This window comes from Macaca thibetana, chromosome 8 (assembly GCF_024542745.1).
Source record: "Macaca thibetana thibetana isolate TM-01 chromosome 8, ASM2454274v1, whole genome shotgun sequence".
Classification (NCBI taxonomy): Eukaryota; Metazoa; Chordata; class Mammalia; order Primates; family Cercopithecidae; genus Macaca; species Macaca thibetana.
The window spans coordinates 43151893-43172411 of NC_065585.1; the positions used below are offsets into that span (position 1 = coordinate 43151893).

General features: G+C 39.6%; 2 protein-coding genes across 6 annotated transcripts in view; one reads left to right on the plus strand and one right to left on the minus strand.

Annotated features, from left to right (window-relative positions):
* Positions 1-20519, minus strand: part of BAALC (BAALC binder of MAP3K1 and KLF4) — a 1274875-nt gene that overhangs the window by 1236756 nt on the left and 17600 nt on the right. The gene's annotated exons all lie outside the window — the stretch shown is intronic.
* The window catches only part of NCALD (neurocalcin delta), a 448039-nt gene that overhangs the window by 108718 nt on the left and 318802 nt on the right, over positions 1-20519 (plus strand). For 4 of the 5 annotated variants that reach the window (XM_050800727.1, XM_050800726.1, XM_050800731.1 and 1 more), the window contains exon 2: positions 2452-2504. The exons of the other annotated variant lie outside the window; for it this stretch is intronic. The gene's annotated coding sequence lies outside the window, so the exon portion shown is untranslated. The remainder of the gene's footprint in view (positions 1-2451; positions 2505-20519) is intronic. 5 annotated transcript variants of the gene reach the window in all.

Consider the following 20519-nt stretch of genomic DNA (forward strand, 5'->3'; position numbering starts at 1 on the left):
AAGTATGGCTCTAGTTCATCATGTTGACTATGTTCTGAGACTCTAGGGGCTTGGCTTAGAAAGCCAAAGCCTTTGCTTTGCTCTTGCTGGAACCTGTTTTCTGTGAGGTAGTGGACACTGCAAGAACCTGTTTCTGAAAAGGATCTGGAGGATGAGAGCAGAGGGGACACATCAATACTAGATCAAAACAGAATGCCCCTACATTTTAAGAGCTCAATTAGAGAAAAACAGGGTCTGTATAGTGGGGTGTTCTCAATCTGAACCGTTTCCAAAAACTGCAAGAGAGTGCTGTCATCTGAGCTAAGCACATGGAATGATGAAAAATTGCATCCTGGTGGATTTTCCTTAAGTCTTTGGAATAAACATAAATCTCTTCTTGCTGTTGCAAAGCTTAACACTTTATTGAAATGATCATAGAATACTGGATTATCCAGAACTGGATTGTTCTGTGGGGACTCAGAGATGATCTGTGCTGGGGAGTCTCCATTTGTCCTTTCAGACCCACCCTCCTCCTTTTCCACACTGTTCTGGATCCAGGGAGGCTGGTCTCCATGGATCCCATCAATGGGCGCTCCCCTGACCTCTGGTTTCTATTTGGATTTGGCCAATGGGAGGCACCTGCATCACCCCCTCTTGGTGGTTCCCTTAACCCTGTGTAAATAGTCACACTGTGTAAATAGTCCCCTGCACTAAAGCTCCCATTTGAGAGTATCATCTCTTTTCTGCTGGGACCCTGTACAAATACATCATCTAATTCTGTATGTCCATTTTACAGATGAGGAAACTGAGTCACATGAGGGCTATGGCTTTTCTGGTTGTGTCTCTTTCCTCCTCATGTTCCCAGACATGGCTGAGTATTTCCAACCTGATATCCCGAGTCCTAGAGTGCTGGATGGGGATTAGGAGACCTCTGGCACTCCTGTCCTCTCTACTTCAATGTGATGGTGCATGCCGAAGAAAGTTCTCTGTATCAAAAAACTGTATCCTTAAAAAATGATATTTTAATAGGACAAAAAAGTAGTTAGGGAGAAGAGTCTCTGCTGGGAGTACACTGTCATTTACTGGGCTAGTGAAGGTCAGAAAGTATCTCTTCCTCCATGGTGGAGGCACCTGGTGCCAGGGCTTGGCTAGAGGCTGTGGGCTCATTGACCTCCACCCATCTCAGCTTGGTGCCCTGTTAATGCTGTGGTTCTGAATGTGAATACCTAAGCCAATTTATTTCACTTATATCTTTATATTTTCCTTTTATATGGGCATCATAAAAATAAAAAAAAAAGTCTAATAGAGCTCTTTTAATATGTATAAAATAAAAATTTTAAGTCTTAGCATTGTATCACACTATAATGTGCCACCATTTCTTTCTTTATAATTGGTATATAAAATAGTATTGTTTCTACAATCAGTGAGTCCTAATTAATGAAATATGGTAGGAAGCTTATTAAATTATCAATATGAATCAAAAGATGCATTGGAAAGCTAAGGACTGAGGATGTCTCTATTAATTCTTTTGCTCAATAAATATTTATTAAACATATTCTGTAAGACCAGTCCTGGTCTAGGCATTGAGGATCCAGCTGTGAAAGACACAGACATGATCTGTGAACTCACAAGGAAGACAAGAAATACTGAATATGTATTTGTATATATGATGTTACAAAAGAAAAAGTGCAGTGTTCTTTGGGAGTGTTAATAAATGAACTTAAGATGGTCAAGTGCAGCAGATGACTTGACTGGAGGAGCAACACTTAAGTGGAGAATGGAAGGACAAGTAGGAGTTAGTCAGGTGGAGGTGAGTGGGGAAGGAGGAAAGTTAGTCCTGGCCAAGGGAGCAGCGTGTATGAATGCTGGGAGCTGGCAAGAGGTGAAGTGGAACTGAAGGAAGTGTGAAGTAGCTGGAGCTCAGGCAATGGTACAGAGATGAGAGATGAGACTACAGAAGTAGGCAGATGTTAAATGATGAAGTACCTTAGATGTCATGGCAAGGAGTTTGGCTTTTATCCACAGGGCAAGAGAAAGTTGTGGAAGGGGTTCCAGGAGAAGAGTGTTATGCTTAAATTTTAGAATGATCACTCTGACTACTGTGCAAAACTGAAGTGCTATATATCACAGTCAGATGAAGCAAGCATGGTAGTAGTCATACTCGCTTGATTAGTGGGATGGAAGTGGGATGAGAGGACAATAGCAAATGATACAAGGAAATCTTGGAGCAAGCAATAATCCCCATCACTGATTGCATTCTGCAGATATTATATTCTGATTTTAGAAGCAATCAGAACCAATGTAGAACCAATAATAAAGAAAGAAATAGTGGCATATTAAAGTGTGATACAATGCTAAGACTTAAAATTTGTGTTTTATATATATTAACAGAACTCTGTTAGATGTATTTGGACTTTTTAATTATTCTTCCTAGTTCCTGATAAGCTAACACAATAATTTTATTTTTGACAGAGTGATTTCTTCTGACTTGAGCCTGCAGTGTGCTGTGAGAGATCCAACACCAGGTAAGTATAGAACAAGTTTTTCTTAGGTTTGTAAACAACACTTTTCTCCCAAGATTCCCTAAGACATACATAAACCTAACATTCTATGTAATCCTCATTTTAGCCTTTTGAGTCTTATTTCCATCTTATACATGAGGAAATTGAGGCACTGGTAACTTGACATGCACAAAAATGTTCATCACAGCATACATTATGATAGTAAAATAATACAAAATGAAAAGGAGAGAATGTAAATATCCAATAGTAGGTAAATTGTATTAAATTAATTATGGTACATTCATTTGATGGAAGTATTTTAAAAATATTCATTATCACCTTAAGATGTTCTCTTCTATTCCCAGTTTGCTAAAAGTCTCTATTATAAATATACGTTGAATTTTATTAAATGCTATTCTATATCCACTGAGATGATCAAATGATGTTTATGCTTTCATTTGTTAATTTTAGTTTACATTAATGGATTTTCTAATGTTAAGCTACCTTGCATTGCTGAGATAAAACCAACTTTGTAATGATGTGTTATCTTTTCTATACTTAGCTAGATACAATTTGCTAAGTTTTAGTCATAAATGAGATTGACTAAAATCTTTCTGTGATTTTCCTTGTCAGGAATAGTTTTCAAAATACTGAAATTGCTTGCTATTTAAATGTGTACTGGAACTTGACAGTAAAACAGTTTGGGCCAGATGTTTTCTTTGAGGAAAGAAATTTTACTAACTGATTTATTTTCTGATTTATTTAGGTTTTCTATTTCTTCTTGAGTCAGTTTTGTTATGGTTTCAGTTACATATACATATTTCTGTTGAATACATATGCAGGAGGGGAATTTCTGGATCATAAGGCAGGTATATGTTCAGCTTTAGTAGATACTATCAAACTGTTTTCAAAAATGGTTGCATCAATTAAAAAATTTATACTATAATCAGAATCAGGAGTGTATGGGGGTTCTAATTAGTCCACATATTTTCCAAAACAAGGTGTTTTCTGTTTTTATTTATTTATTTATTTTTTATTATTTTTTTTTTAGTTAAGCTCTTCTGGTAGGTGTGTAATAGCATCATATTGTTTAAATTTGCGTTTCCCTATAGACTAATGAGGTGGGGCACCATTTCATATATTAATTGGCCATTTGGGTATCTTGTTTTGTGAGAAGCCCCTTTGGGTCTTAAAAATGTGAAAACATTGGGTTGTTTTAAAAATTAAATTGTCTTTCTTATTGAGTTATAGGCATTTTTAATAATATATATTTTAGATATATCCTTGGTAGGATATATGTGTTACAAATATCGTCTCTTTTTCTGTGGTTTTTTACTCATTTTTATGAACAAAAGTTCATTATTTTATGAATTTCATATATTATTTTACCTTTACATTTCAATCTATAATATGTCTGGAATTGATTTCATTGTACATGGTGTGAAGTACAAGGTCAAGATTAATTTTTTTCCATGTGAAGATCCAGTTGACCAAGCCCCATTCTTTTGCCATAGCACTATATGTCTATTTTGGTTAGGGTTACTGAGGTATGATTAACACATGGAAAATTCATTCTCTTAAAATATATGGTTTGATACATTTTGAAAAATGTATGTAATCATTGTTTTACCTCACAATCAAGAGGTAGAATGTATCAAACACTTGAAAATGTACACCTTTGTAGTAAATCTACTCCCTCTACCTGTAGCCCTTGACAACCACAATCTGGATTTGGCTCTCTGCTTTCTCTTTTTTCCAGAATATATAAATGGCATCATATAGTATGCAGCCTTTGTTTCAGATTTTTTCACTTGGAGTATTTTTTTTTTTTTTTTTTTTTTGAGATTCATCCATGCTGTTATAAGTAACAGTGGTTTGTTCCTTTTTATTGTTGAATAGAAGAATTCCATTGTGTGGTATACCGCAAGTTTATCCATTAACCAAATGATGAAGATTTGGGTTGTTTACAGTATTTAGCTACTAGGAATAAAGCTGCTACAAACATTCATGAACAGGCCTTTGTGTGGACGTATGTTTTCCTTTCTCTTGGATAAATTACTAGGAGTGGGATTATTGTATCATACGGAAAGCATAGCAAATATATGTTAAACATTATTTTAAAAAATCCCCCAAACTGTTTCCAAAAGGACTGTGACACTTTACATTGCAATCAGCAATATAAGAAAGTTTTAGTTGCTCCATAGCTTCTCTAGCACTTGGTATTATCACTCTTTGTAATTTTAGCAATTTGAGTGTATAGTGTTATCTCATCATAGCTTTAATTTTCATTTCCCTGATGATATTGAACACCTTTTCATGTGCTACTTTGCCATCTGCATATCTTCTTTGATAAAGTGTCTGTTCAAATCATTCACCCATTTAAAAATTATTTGTCTTAATGATATGTAGCTAATTAGAATATATTCTGGATACAAATGCTTTATTAAATATGTGCTTTGCAAATACTTTTTCTCAGTGTCTAGTTTGTTTCTTTAAAAGTCCTAAAAGTATCATCCAAAGAGTAGAAAGTTTTACATTTTGGTGAATTTCAGTTTATCAGTTTTTAAAAGTGGAAGAGTAGTTTTTTTGTTTTTTTGTTTTTTTTTTTTCCTTCTTGAGACGGAGTCTTGCTCTGTCACCTAGGCTGGAGTGTAGTGGCGCTATCTTGGCTCACTGCAACCTCTGCCTCCCAGGTTCAAGCAATTCTCCTACATCAGTCTCCCAAGTAGCTGGGATTACAGGTGCCCACCACCACACCCAGCTAATTTTTGCATTTTTAGTAGAGACGGGATTTCACCATGTTGGCCAGGCTGGTCTCAAACACCTGACCTCCGGTGATCCACCCGCCTCAGCTTTCCGAAGTGTTGGGATTACAGGTGTGAGCCACTGCACCCAGCCTGGAAGAGTAGTTTTAAGTACTATTTAGGAAATCTTTGCTAAAATGAAGGATGCAAAGATTTTCTTATTTTTTCTAGAAATTTTAAAGCTTAAGCTTTATATTTAGTTATATGATCTATTTTGAGGTCATTTTTTATGTCTTTTGTGAGGTAAGGGTCAAGAATAACTTTTTATATGGATGTCTAAATTTTCCAGCATCACATATTGAAAAAGCTGCTCTTTCCCCATTTTAATTACTTTGACACCTCTATCTTTCTCTCCCCTCTTTGGTACTCTAATTATATGCATATTAGACCATTTTATACTGTTTGACAGCTCTTGCATCATCTTTTTGTTAAAAATATTCTTTCTCTTTTGATTTCAACTTGGATAAAGTTTCTATTAATCTATCTTTAAGTTTGTTTATCTTCTATACTTTCCCTCCCTCATCTAGGATCCTTTATCTTTTCTTGCATTTTATCCTCCTTTTCTATGAAAGCCTTTAACATATTAATCATAGCTATTTTAAAGTCTCTGATTGTTCTAAAATCCAGGCCATCTCTCTTTCTAGCTATGTTGATTGCTTTATTTTGACAATGAGTTGAGGGCTTTTTGTTTTTGCTTTTTTGAGTGTCTTGTAATTTTGATTGCATTTTGGAAAGTGTTTGTAGAACAGCAGTAGATAATAAAGTAAATAATATTGCTCAGAATTGGGCATACTTTTTCTTCTGTAAGATTGTTGATATGAAGGGTTGAGTCAATCTTGTTAGTAGTTAACAACAAGATTGGTAATTAGTATCGAGTTTAGGTGGAGTTGAATTTGTGATTGCTGTAGTTACCTTCAGCGTAACAGACTCCAAAGTTCTCCAATGGTGGACTGCAGTGACCTTATGCAGTGGCATGCCAGAATGTTTTTCTACATGTCTAAGCTCCATCCTCAGTTTTCAGCAGACTCTTCACCCTTGCTCCACAAAGGGGACCTCTCTCTCCATGTTTGTGCTCTTCTGCTAGCAGTAGATTGCTCTTGTTCATTGTACTAGGCAAAGCTGTGGTGGTGGTGGTGAGTTCTCAGTTCAACTGGGCCAGCCTCAGTCTTAGGTAGGCCTTATGTTTCTGGGCCTTGGGACTGGGGCTTTGTTAGTGTTCCTGCTTCTCTTCAAGGCAGCCAACCTTTGCCTTGTATCTGTGGAGTGTTTTGTGTGGGAGAGAGTTTCCTGCCCCTCCCTCACTGGTAACAGACCTCTTGTTTGTGTCAGCACAGGATCCTGGACCTGCAAGTTTCTTGTCCTTCCCTTAGGGCAGATGGCAGGCTTTTGCTTGTACCCCTTTCCAAGAATCAGTGGATTTTTGCTTGGACCTTGGGGCTAGGAAGGTGTTTTGGTCCTCTACCAGTTGTTGAAAGCTTTTGCTTAATATGAAATAAAGTTTGGGAAGTAGAAGGAGTTACTTGCCTCTGCCCTACTAAAAGGAGAACTCCCCAGTCTCCAGCCCCACCCTTCTTCTTTTTAATGAGTGTTCATTGCGGAACCCTAGGAAAAAGCTTGAGAGAGAGCTGGGGCTCATCTCATGTTTCTGAGGCTCCCAGGGATACTGTCATACTTGCCCACACTTGCCCTTTAGAAATTCATTAACATTTTAGCTGTTTTCTTATTCCTGCTTTCATGATGGCTGCCTCTTTCTACTGTGCCCTGCCAAAGGGGACAGTTTGTGTGACCCCTTTCTCCTTGGAAGGGCATGCCACTCTTGGTAAACTTAGTTCACTTGGTTGCCTTGTGTCCTTAGCTCTCTAATGGGTTCAATACAAATATGATTTTGTTGATTATGAAGCTTTTCTTGTTGTTAGGATGACAGTGATGTTCTCTGTGGTTTTCTGTATCTTACATGGATGTAGAACTGTGTCGCAATTTTTTAAGAGTCACTAGCTTAAAGGAAAATTTTGGTTGTAAATACAATTGCCAGTCAAAAATGAATGGAAACCGAATCAAAAGAAGGCAATAAAACCACAATCTAAAATTTAATAGGAAAACTGAGAGGACTTAAATTTTATTCTTTTATTAGGTTGGCTGTGTTTGGAATTTTTCTTTGTTCCTTTGCAGAAGTATATGACTACAATGGCAGGAATATTGCAATAGAATAGCTTTATTCTGAGGTCTGGGGTAAGGGAGGGAGGAAGATTGGCTTCTTCTTGCCATAAATATCTTCAAGACAGGGTGATGAAATGGGAGAAAAATGAAAAAAATACAAAAACGAGACAGTAGAATGGGCATTCTGGAGAAGTTTGCAGCTTCTCAGAAGAGGGGTGTACAGTTAAAGATCTTAAAGAAGGACTACTAATGTCTATGGGTCGAGAAGTGCATCAGTCTAATTCCACAACTTATTGATTTCCTAGCCATCTTGGGAGCATCACTTCAACTTTCAGCTTGGTTATATTAACCGTCTACACCCTTGGTATTCCAGGGGTGGTCCAGGCACCAGCAGCATCTGCACCCACTGAGATCCTGTTAGAAATGGAGAATCACAGGTCCTATCTCAGACCTGATGAATCAGGATCTGCATTTCAACAAGATCCCTGAGTGATTCTTGTGTACTAGAATGTCTAGAATGTACTAGATGCGGTGTTTTACGTAATCATGGTTTCTGTGTTTTTTGTAGTCGACTCTGTATTTAATGAGATTAAAATCTTTCAAAGTCAAAATATTTGTGAAGGTATCTCTACTGTAAGGATAACCTGGTGGGGTGGGGGGTATAGTGCACAGAATTAAGACATTTTAAATGCATTTTCTAGTTAAATTATCAATTTATTTTTAGTAGAGACAGGGTTTCACCGTGGTCTCGATCTCCTGACCTTGTGATCCGCCCGCCTCGGCCTCCCAAAAAAAAAAAAAAAAAAAAAATTATCAATTTAATTGAACAATTATCATTGATATGCTTATTTAAAACTTATTACTTTTAAACTTTTTTTTTGAGCTCTGTGCTCCTAGCATTTAAAAACTCTTTCTTGTAGCAGGGATTTTTCTGGTGCTTTCTCTCAAAGAGATTTCCTTTTAGACCTATTGCTATGATGGGATCATTTGTATACCCCCCAGGATTCATATGTTGAAACCCAACCCCCAAAGAGATGGTTTTAAGAGGTGAGAGTCTTTGGGAGGTGATTAGATCATGAAAGTGGGGCCCTCATGAATGGAATTCATACCCTAATAAAAGAAACCTATGGGAATTTTGCCCCTTCCATCATGTAAGGACATAGCAGGAAGGCACCATCTATAAATCAGGAATAGGACCCTCACCAGATTCCGAATCTGCTGGCACTTTGATCTCAGACTTCCCAGCCTCCAGAACTGTGAGCAATAAGTGTTGCTTATAAGCCATGCAGTCTATGGTATTTTATTATAGCAGCCCAAATGGACAGAGACCCACATGAAGCCTGCTTCCTAGGGCAAATCTGCCCTCTCCATATTGGTCTCAGCTTAAGAAACACGTTCCTGCATGAAGTTGCTATTGATGATTCAAACACCTGGCTCACAGGGTCGTAGCAAGGACCCATTCCTCTGACAAGGTTCTTGCCAAGAGCTCTCAACTTCTTAATCTTCCCGACTTTGAGTATCTTGTTATTCAGTGAAGGGAGTGTGCTGCCAAAATTCTAGTTTTCTCAACTCTTGATAAAGGTTAATTTTACATTTGTCCAAATTCTTAAGCTGTTCTCTTTCTTTTAATTCCACAGAAAATGCTAGCCATGATTTCTGGATTAAAGCATCTGCTCTCCTTTTGTCTTTCCTTTTGTTTTTGGACTCAAGTATTTTAAGCTCATTCCTGTCCCCACTTAGAGACATGAAGTCAAAACATTCTGGCAACATCATTAATTTTTTTTAAAAACATATCTTGTTCAATTTGGGACCATTACATATGTGTTCCAAGCGGGTAGCCAGAGAAGGGCACCAGGTCATGCCTGGTGGAGTCAGCCCAGGTAAAGAGTTCTGGTTGCCCTGGCCAGTGAATTCTGGCATAATCTCAATGGTCACCCTTAGCTGCAAAGGAGGCTGAGAAATTTATCTTTAAGTTGGGCATATTCTTTCTGCAAAAGCAATTGGAGCTGGGCTTGTTATGGATGGAGAACTAAATGTAGACATCAGACCAACAAGGAGCTACAGATTAGTGGTAGGTACCAGTGCTGCTGTATTGGAGAATGAGCTTAAATTATAAACAGATTCATCTATAATGACACCTCCTATTACTTCGATTGCTGAAATCTTCTTTCATGGAAAAGAAAAATACGTACTGCTGAGACTAGAAATAGAGAGAAGGGGAGGTACCTAGCCCACCATGCACTTACCCACTCTCAGGCTCAGCAATTCAATTCACTCCCTTGAGGGAGCATGGAGGGATGTAGTGAGGTGGAAGAATCACCTTCTAGTAGCTTCAAGAAGATAAACATTTTGTTTTATGTGCCCAGGTAGTAGGAATGTTGAGATGGAGAGAATGATGCTTCTTCTAGTAATTATATATGTATGCGTGTGAGGGTATATATTTATGTGTGTGTGTGTGAGTGTACGTGTGTATATGTAAACATATCTGATTGTTATATATTATTACATATTGTGCCAACTGTATTATATTAGTTGCTTTATATGTTTACTCAACTCCTACTACTAATGACCCTGCAATGTGGTGATCTGCTATGGGAGCTGAGAAAAGGGAAAATTCATGTGTGTTTTGTAGTCGTGAAGCCCTTTTAAAGGAGATGGGATGAACTGCTTATAGATCTTAGAGAATGGGTAGACTTGTTTCAGGTAAAGAGGAAGGGTGACTCAGGGTAAATAAACAGCAAGGACCACAGCCACTAGGCCTTCAGCTGTTTCAGAAGCTCACTGCATGATTCATCATTAGATCCCTCTGCGTTTCTTCTCAAGACACAAACAAACAAGCAAATGCAGATGACTGGGCAGTAGCTTCTGTGATTACACATCCTGCTACTCCCCGCACTAGAGGAGTGTTTGAGGCAGGCGCTGTTGGTATATAGCAGGCTCTGGCCTCTCCTTATGTCCTTGTCGTCTTTGACTCCTGATGTAATCCTGATTTGGAAACTCTTAGCAACTAGCCCGGCTTCCTACCCGAGGCTCAGCCCAGGAGTTGGAATTGACAGCTAATTGTCGCCACTGATTGCTTTGCTGACAGTGCTCTGTCGCTATTTTGGTTTTTCTTGAGAGTTCCTTAATTAGAGAAAATGACATCGTGTGCTGTCCAATCAGTTGCTTGTTGGATATTATTACATTTGTAGGAGAATCAGGCGACATTCGGGCTTGTTCCTGCCAAGCTGGTATGAGGTTCATGACCTGCAGCACAGTTTGCTTGGCAGAGCAGTGGTCCCCACACAGCTGAGACCAGTTTGCCACTGACTTAAGGGAAAAGCATTCTGCATTCCCAGTGTGGACTCAAAGTACCCAGGACTCCTTCGGGGCAATGTCCCATTGAAACTTTACACCTTACAGTGGCCAATTGCCTCATAAGAATGTTGACTTTCTTCTCCCTGAAATGAGATATTTCAGGATTGCTTTGATATTTGCCTTTCTGACTAACATGGAAAGACCCTTTTGTTTTTCCATGGGAGAGATACAAATATGAACTGAAGATGAATTTCCATTTGGTGAAACTTTAAATGTGGTTTCTCATACAGTATAGTAAGATCTCAATACACTGCTTTAACTAACAGGAAGGATGATCTTAAATTAGAAAATATTTTGAGTTATAAAATAAGTTTGAAGAGTTTTACAATTCTGAAATCCACAGAATAATTTTTACAAGCTGATTTTTAGGTAGCAGTCCCTTCTGAGGCTATGTTTTTGAATTATTTTGGAATAGCACATACCTACTTTATGTGTTTATTTACACATAAACTAGGTAGGAAAGTTTTATACATAAGATTGTCAAATGAGCACTGACCTTTCTAGTTCCTTATTTCTAGCATTAATTCATTGCATCAAATATTTATTGAGCCTTCAAGGGTACCCTTGGGCTTAACAAAGAAGTATGGGACACAGTTTCTGTCCTCAAGAAACTTACATCCTAACTGGGAAATTAACATTCTCAAGTGAGACCCCGTGACTTCCTCGAAGGGATTTATAAGGTTGTGTAGCATTTTTCCTGGAGTTATCAGTGTTGGAACAGAGAGTAAAGAATGCAGGATTGATCCAGGCTTGAAAAGATAAGAGGAGAAGAATATTGAGGATCCATGGAGAGTTCATAACATTCTCAGATTGGGCACAGAAGGAAGGAGACGAAGATGTATCTGTGTCTGTGTTGGGGGAGTAGGGGTTGACCATAAAGATGGAGAAAGTGGTTAATGGGTATGGTGGATGGGTAGAAGTCAAAGAGGACTCCATGAGGTCAAGAAAGAAATGAAGAGTAAGTAAGGGTCAAGAGAGATCAAACAATGTCTCTTGTCCATGTTTCCTGTGGGTCTGTCTTTGCCTCCTCGACTACATGGTAAAAAAGGGACCAGACATGACATTTCTCTTGTGCATCCTTCCCTGAAGAAATTCACAGCTAATTCATGGGATTTATGAAGACCATTTGGTTGAAATTATCAACTTTCTTGTACATACATAGAAATGATTGAGATGCTCATTGGTTCGTGTGTATAGTGACCTCCAAAGCGTTTCCTGATGTAACCTTATATGGTATAAACACACCCACACACACAATGAAGAAGAGAAAGTCCCCATCACCGATAATTGTTCATTACTTTCAAGTAAAAGGAAAATTATTATCTCTAGGGAGACGTCAGAGAGACCCCCGTGCTGGAGGTAATTTTGCCTTACCAGGAAAGCCAAAGTTGCTGTTCTTTCCCACAGGCCGACAGTTTTTTTACTCTTCCTGGTTTTTCAGGCTAAGTGTATTTGAAGGCCCAAATGAACAACTTAAACTTCTTTCTGTTCCTGTTACTGTTTTCCTGCTCAACACTCAACTTATTCTCATGTTTATATTTAACCAATGTAATCCTCATGAAAGACTTTTACAGTTGAAGTCACAGCGAAAGCTAGAGAATAAAATTTTAATTAAAAAACCAAATTTAAAAAGCTCAGACTTTATGATGTCATAATTACTGTAGATTCTTGGATATTTTATAATTGCTAATCCCTGGGCACCACGCCTGTTGGGGGTAGCAACTATTTGGGGCCAGTGGCAAGGGCAGTAAAAGAATTTACCAAGACAGTTGTAGGTAAAGAAAGGCAGATTAATTAGAGAAAGTATGCAAATACACTGCAAGGATGCAGTGGGTAGCACAGCAGAGAAAGGGCTGCCTGCAAAGAGGCAAGGGTTGGAGGGAAGTTTTATAACATCTTGCTGGAGGGTGCTACATGTTTGTGATTAGCTATATCTCAGAACAATTGGTCATTGCTCTCCCCACAGTGGGGCCCACCCCAACCTGAAGCCCCTCCCCAACCTGGGGCCCCTACCTCATTGTTGCTTACTTATCTTATCAGGACTCCTCACCACCCACTGTAAGTCCCTTGATATAGTGTCTTCTATTCGTCTTGGCTACCCAAGTGCTTCCCAGTACTGGGGGACACAGTGGGGCCCGGCCCTGAAGTGAATGTGTCTAATGTCCAGCTCGAACATACCAGCAGTGCCTACTGTAAGAGCTTTTTTTTCTGAGGTAGCATTTTAAAATTCCTTAAGCTGTATCCCAAACATGAAAGATTTGACCTGAATCATGTGGTTACCATGGCATCTAAAGAGAGCCCTTAGAAGCTCATCGATTTCTCCAGACAGAAAGATGGTAAACTGCTCCAAAAGAACATTTTCTACCTTGCAGGCTGAGAATAAACACTATATTTATCTGAAACAGCAAATCTGCTCTTCAAAACTTCTCTCAAGCATAATCTTTTATGAGATATTTGCTGAAAATTGCTCACTGGTTTATATGCTCCAGCACTGACTTGTAGTAGCTTTTCTTTCATCTCTGACCTGGAAGCTTCTTTTCAAATCAAATAGAAATATGAAGGACCCCAGCTAAGAAATCTCTTCCAGTTTCAGAGAAGGGTTGAACTACCCTGAGCTTTCCTCCTTATTCAGGGAGACAGAAGCAAAAACAGGTCTGCCCTGAATAAAATGCAGGTCCACTTTGTGCACAGGCAACCTCTCCCCTTCTGACACAGTTCTTTGATGTTACTCTAATTCTCATTAATTGCTAACTCTAAGGCAACAGAGCTTAAATCTTTGAAAGGGTTGCTTTTTATACAATCTTATTGTCTGAAATTTGTGCTTAATAGAGAGGTCATTGGACCCCCAGCTTTTTGCCTTAGAGTTAGTAGGCAGGGACTGTCTAAGTCATTGATTTCTATTGCTTGACATTTCTATAACACTTGGCATCTTCAAAACACTTTTTTACATCCATTGTTATTTGAGCCACAATGGAGTAACAGTGCCGTGAGGCAGAGAGACAGATATTTTTAAAAAAAAATTACCCCTCTCTACTTTTTTATTTTTTTGAATTAGAGGATCGAAGGTATAGGAGAGACAAAACTTTTCCTCTTCTCTTTTAGGACGCACGCGCGCGCGCGCGCGTGTGTGTGTGTGTGCGCGCGCGCGTGCGTGTGTGTGTGCGCGCGCGTGTGCGTGTGTGTGCGCGCGCGCGTGTGCGTGTGTGTGCGCGCGCGTGTGCGCGCGTGCGTGTGTGTGTGCGTGTGTGTGTGTGTGCGTGCGCGCGCGTGTGCGTGCGCGTGCGTGTGCGTGCGTGTGTGCGTGCGTGTGTGTGTGCGTGTGTGTGTGCGCGCGCGTGTGTGTGTGTGCGCGCGCGTGTGTGTGTGTGTGTGCGCGTGTGTGTGTGTGCGTGTGCGTGCGTGCGTGTGTGCGTGTGTGTGCGTGTGTGTGTGCGTGTGTGTGTGTGTGTGTGTGTGTGTGTGTGTGTGTGTGTGTGTGTGTGTGTGTGTGTGTGTGTGTGTGTGTGTGTGTGTGTGTGGAGGGGCCACGGGGAGGGGGCGGTAGCTGGGCTTGGAAATTCAGATAAACAGGAGAAACCCAAATCTATTTAATACAAGTTTTATGTGACCTGAGGGCACTTACAAGGAAATGAAGACCCAAAGAAGCAGTTAGAATCAGTTACTTCTACACTGAATTGGACAAAGACTAGTAAATTGTGTAATGGTGTCAAGGCAAAGGGGCTTGGTCGGGGGTAGTTAATTGGGTGGAGAAGCAACTAGGAAAATAAGGGTGAGTTTATCAAGGTTTGTTTGTACAGATTGCTACTGGCCTCAACTTCTTTTCCTTGATGTTAAGAATGTTGCTTTCCTTTTGGTATAAGGAGGACATTTTTTTTCGCATGGGAGTTTTATCTCCTGCTTTTAAGAAACAGAAGGAAGGTCAGAGTGATCTTGCATGTGCTTTTTTTTTTTTTTTTTTTTTTTTTTTTTTTTTTTTTAACTGCCTTTAATTCAGAATCGTCAATATGCCAGAGCAGCATATTTTGGAGTGGCACATTCTTCATTACTTTAGAGTTTGTGCCTTTTTAAAAATCGGTTCTTAACCCGTGGCAGACTTGGAACTAGAACCTATTCCTGTCCCTAAGGGTTGTTCAGTCATGATGGACCAAGTATGAGGATGGGAACGGAGAGCTCATAATCCCAGCACTTTGGGAGGCCGAGACGGGCGGATCACGAGGTCAGGAGATCGAGACCATCCTGGCGAACACGGTGAAACCCCGTCTCTACTGAAAAATACAAAAAAAAACTAGCCGGGCGAGGCGGCGGGCGCCTGTAATCCCAGCTACTCGGGAGGCTGAGGCAGGAGAATGGCGTAAACCCGGGAGGCGGAGCTTGCAGTGAGCTGAGATCCGGCCACTGCACTCCTGCCTGGGAGACAGAGCGAGACTCTGTCTCAAAAAAAAAAAAAAAAAAAAAAAAAGAATTGTCTGCTTGCTTGTCTGTCTCCTTGATTTGACTTTCAGTTCCTTGAAGGTGGAGGTTCTTTTATTTATTGTCAGATCCTCAATGACTAGAATAATAGCCAGCACATAATAGGTGCTCAGTTAACATTGCTAAGAAACAAGTAATAATGTCAACATTTTCACTTCTGTCTATCCTACCTCTTACACATGCCAAAGGCATAGGAAATGTTGAATGGAAGAATTATATCTACAATAAATAGGCAAAAATATGGACACAGAGGGAGAATCATAGGTTGTTGATTTGCCAGAACCTCTGGGTGAAGGACACTGAATGGCTGTAGAAAAGCACAAAAGAAATTGAAAATCCAGCTCCTGCCTTCGGGGAGCTCAAAGTGTACTCAGAGAAACAGAACACCCACCATGAAAACGATGAGGAAAGTCGGTTGGCCCTGCCTTCTTGGAAACTCAAAGTTTGGGGGAGGGTGTGGACATGCACTACAAAAAACCTTAATCTCAGAGGGAGGAGGAAGTAGAAGAACTCTAGTGTCATTGTCTTTGTTTGGTTCTATAATTACCTGCACCTACATACAAGTGTTTTTATGGATGAAAATAAATGCAGCAACTGGTCGAGGGATGAATCATTCTAATTAACTGGAATAGAAGGTGAACCTTGATAAAGCTTCATTTGGCATTTTTCTTTAAATAGTCAAGTAATCATGCTGTAGTTTAGCATCAGTAAGCAATTGTTTCCATCCTTATCCCTACCAGAGCTAATATTTTCCAAGTCCTTTAGAGCTGTACATTTCAAGGTTCAGTCATCAAGCCACATGCTTATGTATCAACTGATGAAATTCTGATTCAGGGCACCTGAGAATCTGCTTCTTTTCCCCTTAGTAAACATTTTATCTTGGAATAATTTTATATTTACAGAAATATTGCAAATGTTGCAATAAAATGTTGCAAATATAGTACAAAGAGTTCCTGTATTTCCTTCAACCAGATTTTTCTGTTAACTTCTTATAGACCAAAATAATTTGTCAAAATTAATAAACATTGGTATAGTAATGCGAACTAAGCTACAGACTATTCAGATTTCACCAATTTTTCCACTACTGCCCTTTTTTCCTGTTTAATCCAGGCTATCACATTACATTTAGTCCTCGTATCTGCTTAGTCTCCTTGGATCTATGATAGTTTTTTAGTCTTTCCTTGAGCCTGCATTTTTAATAAGCTCTCCAGGTGGTTCTCAGATACTAGAAGCGAACACCATTGCTCTTCCAAAGCCAGGGCACACCTCACAGGTGCTGAGAGGGGACCTTCCCTGGCCTGAGCAGTGCCTTGTACTCTTCATCCCAAGTCGTGCCTGAATCACTGGGGGACCCAGCAGGACACATAAGGCACACTCTGGAGAGAAGTTAACAAATATAACAAAGCACTATTTACAGAAGTGTAGACAGAAGTAAGCGAACAAATAAGGGTTGTTAAGGTAACTAGGAACTATTTACAGTGAAAAGCTTTGATTCACTTTGGGAAGGGGGAAGAGGAGTTGGGGCCACCCAGCGGGAGCAGTAGTCAGAGATGTGCCATTGGAGAACCAGCTTCTGTCAGAACCACCAGACTCTGAAGTACAGACAAGTGGAGGGAGTCAGACCGTGAACTTACTTCCTCTAGCTCGGATCTCCTAGTGATGCCTCCTGTTAATGGAACTCAACAAGAAGCCAGAGGGCAGGGAATGGGCCATACTCTTCCTGAGCACAGAGCGGGGAGCGAAAGGTGGAGAATTGATCTAGAGACTAGGTCTAGGGAGGAGTTGAAGTGACAATAACCAGAATTGTTTTAAAGTAGAATGCAGGAGAGATAGCCTGGGTAGCTAACTGTGCCGGGATTAAAACTTGTGCTCTGTTTATTAATTTATATCTACTGTGTTATTAGGGGCCCATTGCTTACTTAAAAAAAAAAAAAAGAGATCCAATGAAAACATTACGTTTAGCCTTGGAAACTGTACAGTTTGTCAACTTGTTGCAAATTCAACAAATATCCTTTTAGTGGGTTAATGATGTGAGAGAAAACCATAGCTTCCAGCTAAATAAGTAAATATTCAAACTGAAGAAAAGAAGTGCCATCTGAGATACAGTCTTAGAACGGATCATGAATTTTGAGAGTGACGTATACACCTTGTAAGGTTTGGACAAAACAGTGCTTTTTATTTCATGTTTTCCATTTTGTTAACTCTCCAGTTTTTGAAAGGAGAGGTGATTACCCTTTCTGCAGTATAGTGAATCAAATTCTGGGAACTAGAGAAAAAGATTCAGAAAATGTTTTCCAATTTTTTTTTGTAATTGCAAAGGAATAAGCACTTGAATGGAAAAGAGCTCATATTATTATTTTATTTTTAGAGAATAATAGCCTACTTTTGTTTTTTATTAATTTTTTTATTTTCCATATACATAGTTGCTTTTATTTTATTTTATTTCAATAGGTTTTTGGGGAACAGGAGGAGTTTGGTTACATGAATAAGTTCTTTCGTGGCAATTTCTGAGATTTTGGTGCACCCATCACCCAAGCAGTGTACACTGTACCCAATGTGTAGTCTTTATTCCTCATCTCTGTACCCTTTCCCCCAAGTCCCCAAAGTCGATTATATCATTCTTATGCCTTTGCATCCTCATAACTTAGCTCCCACTTATGTGTGAGAACATATGATGTTTGGTTTTCCATTCCTGAGTTACTTTACTTAGAATAATGGTCTCCAGTTCCATCCAGGTTGCTGCAGGTGCCTTTATTTCATTCTTTTTTATGGCCGGGTAGTGTTCCATGGTATATATCTATCACAATTTCTTCATCTACTCATTGATTGCTGGGCATTTGGGCTGGTTCCATATTTTTGCAATTGTGAATTGTGCTGGTATAAACACTTGTGTGCAAGTATCTTTTTCGTATAATGACTTCTAAAGAACTCATTTTATTCAAGCATCCATGGGACTTACGTGGAATCACTAGTCTTTAGAACTGGACTTTCCTGGGCTTTTTTTTTTTTTTTTTTTTTTTTGACAGCGAGTGTGAGTGGGTATGATATTTTTCCCCCTCATTTCAAACCAGGAGTAGAAGTTAGAAAAGAGGAATATTAACTCTAATTGCATTTTTTTGCCATTGAGTTTGACATTAAATACATTAAGTCTGCTAAAAGAGAAGGCTAGTGGAAGTTTGTTTGACTCATGCATACTTTTCATAGGTATGGGCCTTTTGTGTTTGCTCATCATTCTCAGTCAGGAAAGGGACACCTTTATCTTTATTTTAAAAGCTGGTTACATTGGGGTCTTGGCTGGAAACAGAATTTGCCTCCGAGGGTTTGAATGAAGAGAGTCTAGTGAAGGGACTACTGCAGACCCCTGGGGAGGATTATAGTGATAAACAGAGGGTGATCTGGCTCCCAAAAACCAGCAGCAGGGGGAAGCCATTGCCATCCTTGGGCCACAGAAACAAGAGGAGCAAATTGTGGAGTCCCATGAGTGTTGGAATCATGGTGGAAGGGCCACTGGGCAGAAGCCAGAGCTGTGAAGGGACATACCCACTGTGGGACACTGCAGTGAAGTGGAGAGAGTAGGAGAAACAGCACCCGATTACACTCCTCCCGCTCCCCCACCTTTGGCTGGTGCCACCCTTCATCAAACCCAACAGAAGCCAAGGGTCATGGCAGTGTAGATGACATTGGGACAGCGAGAGGTGGAGTATGGCTGGAGGAATTGTGGGGTGGGGAGAGACAGGGAATACCAGCAAAATGGCCCATTGCAATTGAGCCCCCAGAGTATTACTTGTGACATGAGGTTTGCAGGAAATGCAAAGTAGATGCATTAAATTAATGAGTAAATCCATTTTTTAAAAAAGAGTCAGTTTTATTGTTTTAAAATGACTTGCTACTCCCCTAGCCTGTTCTGAAGTTCTGGTGTAGAAAGACCCTGTTTGCCTGAGTTTTCTTAGCCTCACTGTGTGGTGAAAAAGGTGGTGACCTTTAAGAATGTGGAGGCTGCATTTGACCTCAAGGGGCCTGGAGGGATGGCACAGCTGTCATTGGTTGCCCCAACTGGCATTTTCAGAGTTAAAAATGGCTGTCATTACCTGAATGCTCTTATTGTCCTAGTGGGCTATTTCTGTTGGAGCTAAATGTAATTACTGAATAATCATTTCCAGTTGTTCGTTGATTATTTGTGCATACGTTATTTAATGAAAATAGACTCAGATGATCCAGTGGTAGAAAAGCCAATTTCTGGGAAAAACATCCACTGTAGCCTCTCATATCCCCAGCTGTAGATTATTGGAAAACAAAAGCAAAACAACACGATCTTAAATGCTCTTGGCAACTTGAACCAAACCTGGTCCCAGGATCATTTAAGAACTTCTGCTGCGAGGCTCAGAGAAAATAGAGCTGAAAATAGACCAGTTGCAGCAGATTCAGTGGAGCGACCTGAAAATATTTTCTTTAGCAGGGAGTTTTTAATGAGCAACAAAATGGCATGCCCAGAAGATTACGTTCTTGGGAGAAGAAATTCGTGTTTGATTTTCCTTTTCCCGGTGGACTACCTCTCTGAAGTAACTTTGCATCAAGTCTTTAAACATGATACAGTGAAAGCTTCTCAGCCTCCTATCTGCAGTGATGTTTTCGTCTTATTTAACCCAATCTTTTCTTCCCCTATTTGTGATGGATTCTTGGGCAAAGCTACCTTCATCTAAAAGGTTCCAGAAAAAAATAAATAAAAGCATACTCTTTAAAAATATTATTTATGTATTTACATCGTTCCTTAGTTTACATTGTGTTTCCTTTGTTCCCTAGCCTGGAACAATGTCTGGCCTGGCTTTGTCCTCATATTGGCTGCTCTCTTTATATCACAAAATGTTAAGTTAAAACGTCAAAAAGTCGTCATAAGCTATTCGCTCTAGTGGCTCATTGGCTTAAATAAAGTTCGAGAGCCTTTGACTCTCAGAGCTTAAATGAGCTTAATTGAAATTTTGAGCAAAGCTTAAAAAGCCAAATCTGTCTATCATGTCTTGTGAAAGGAATGTCATGACTTTGAGTAGCTGGAATCCATAAGCTGCTCATAGTTACTGACTCTAAGTAGATACCAAGGCCTATCTTGCTCTTATTGATCTGACCTGTGCAAAGAGTTTGAGCACGCAGGTAGTAGTTAATGCAACGCCATGCTAGCTTGTGCTTTAACCTAAGTTAAGAACCCGAAGCCTGTGATAATGGGGATTAGCACTGATGTAAAGATAATCTCTGTCCT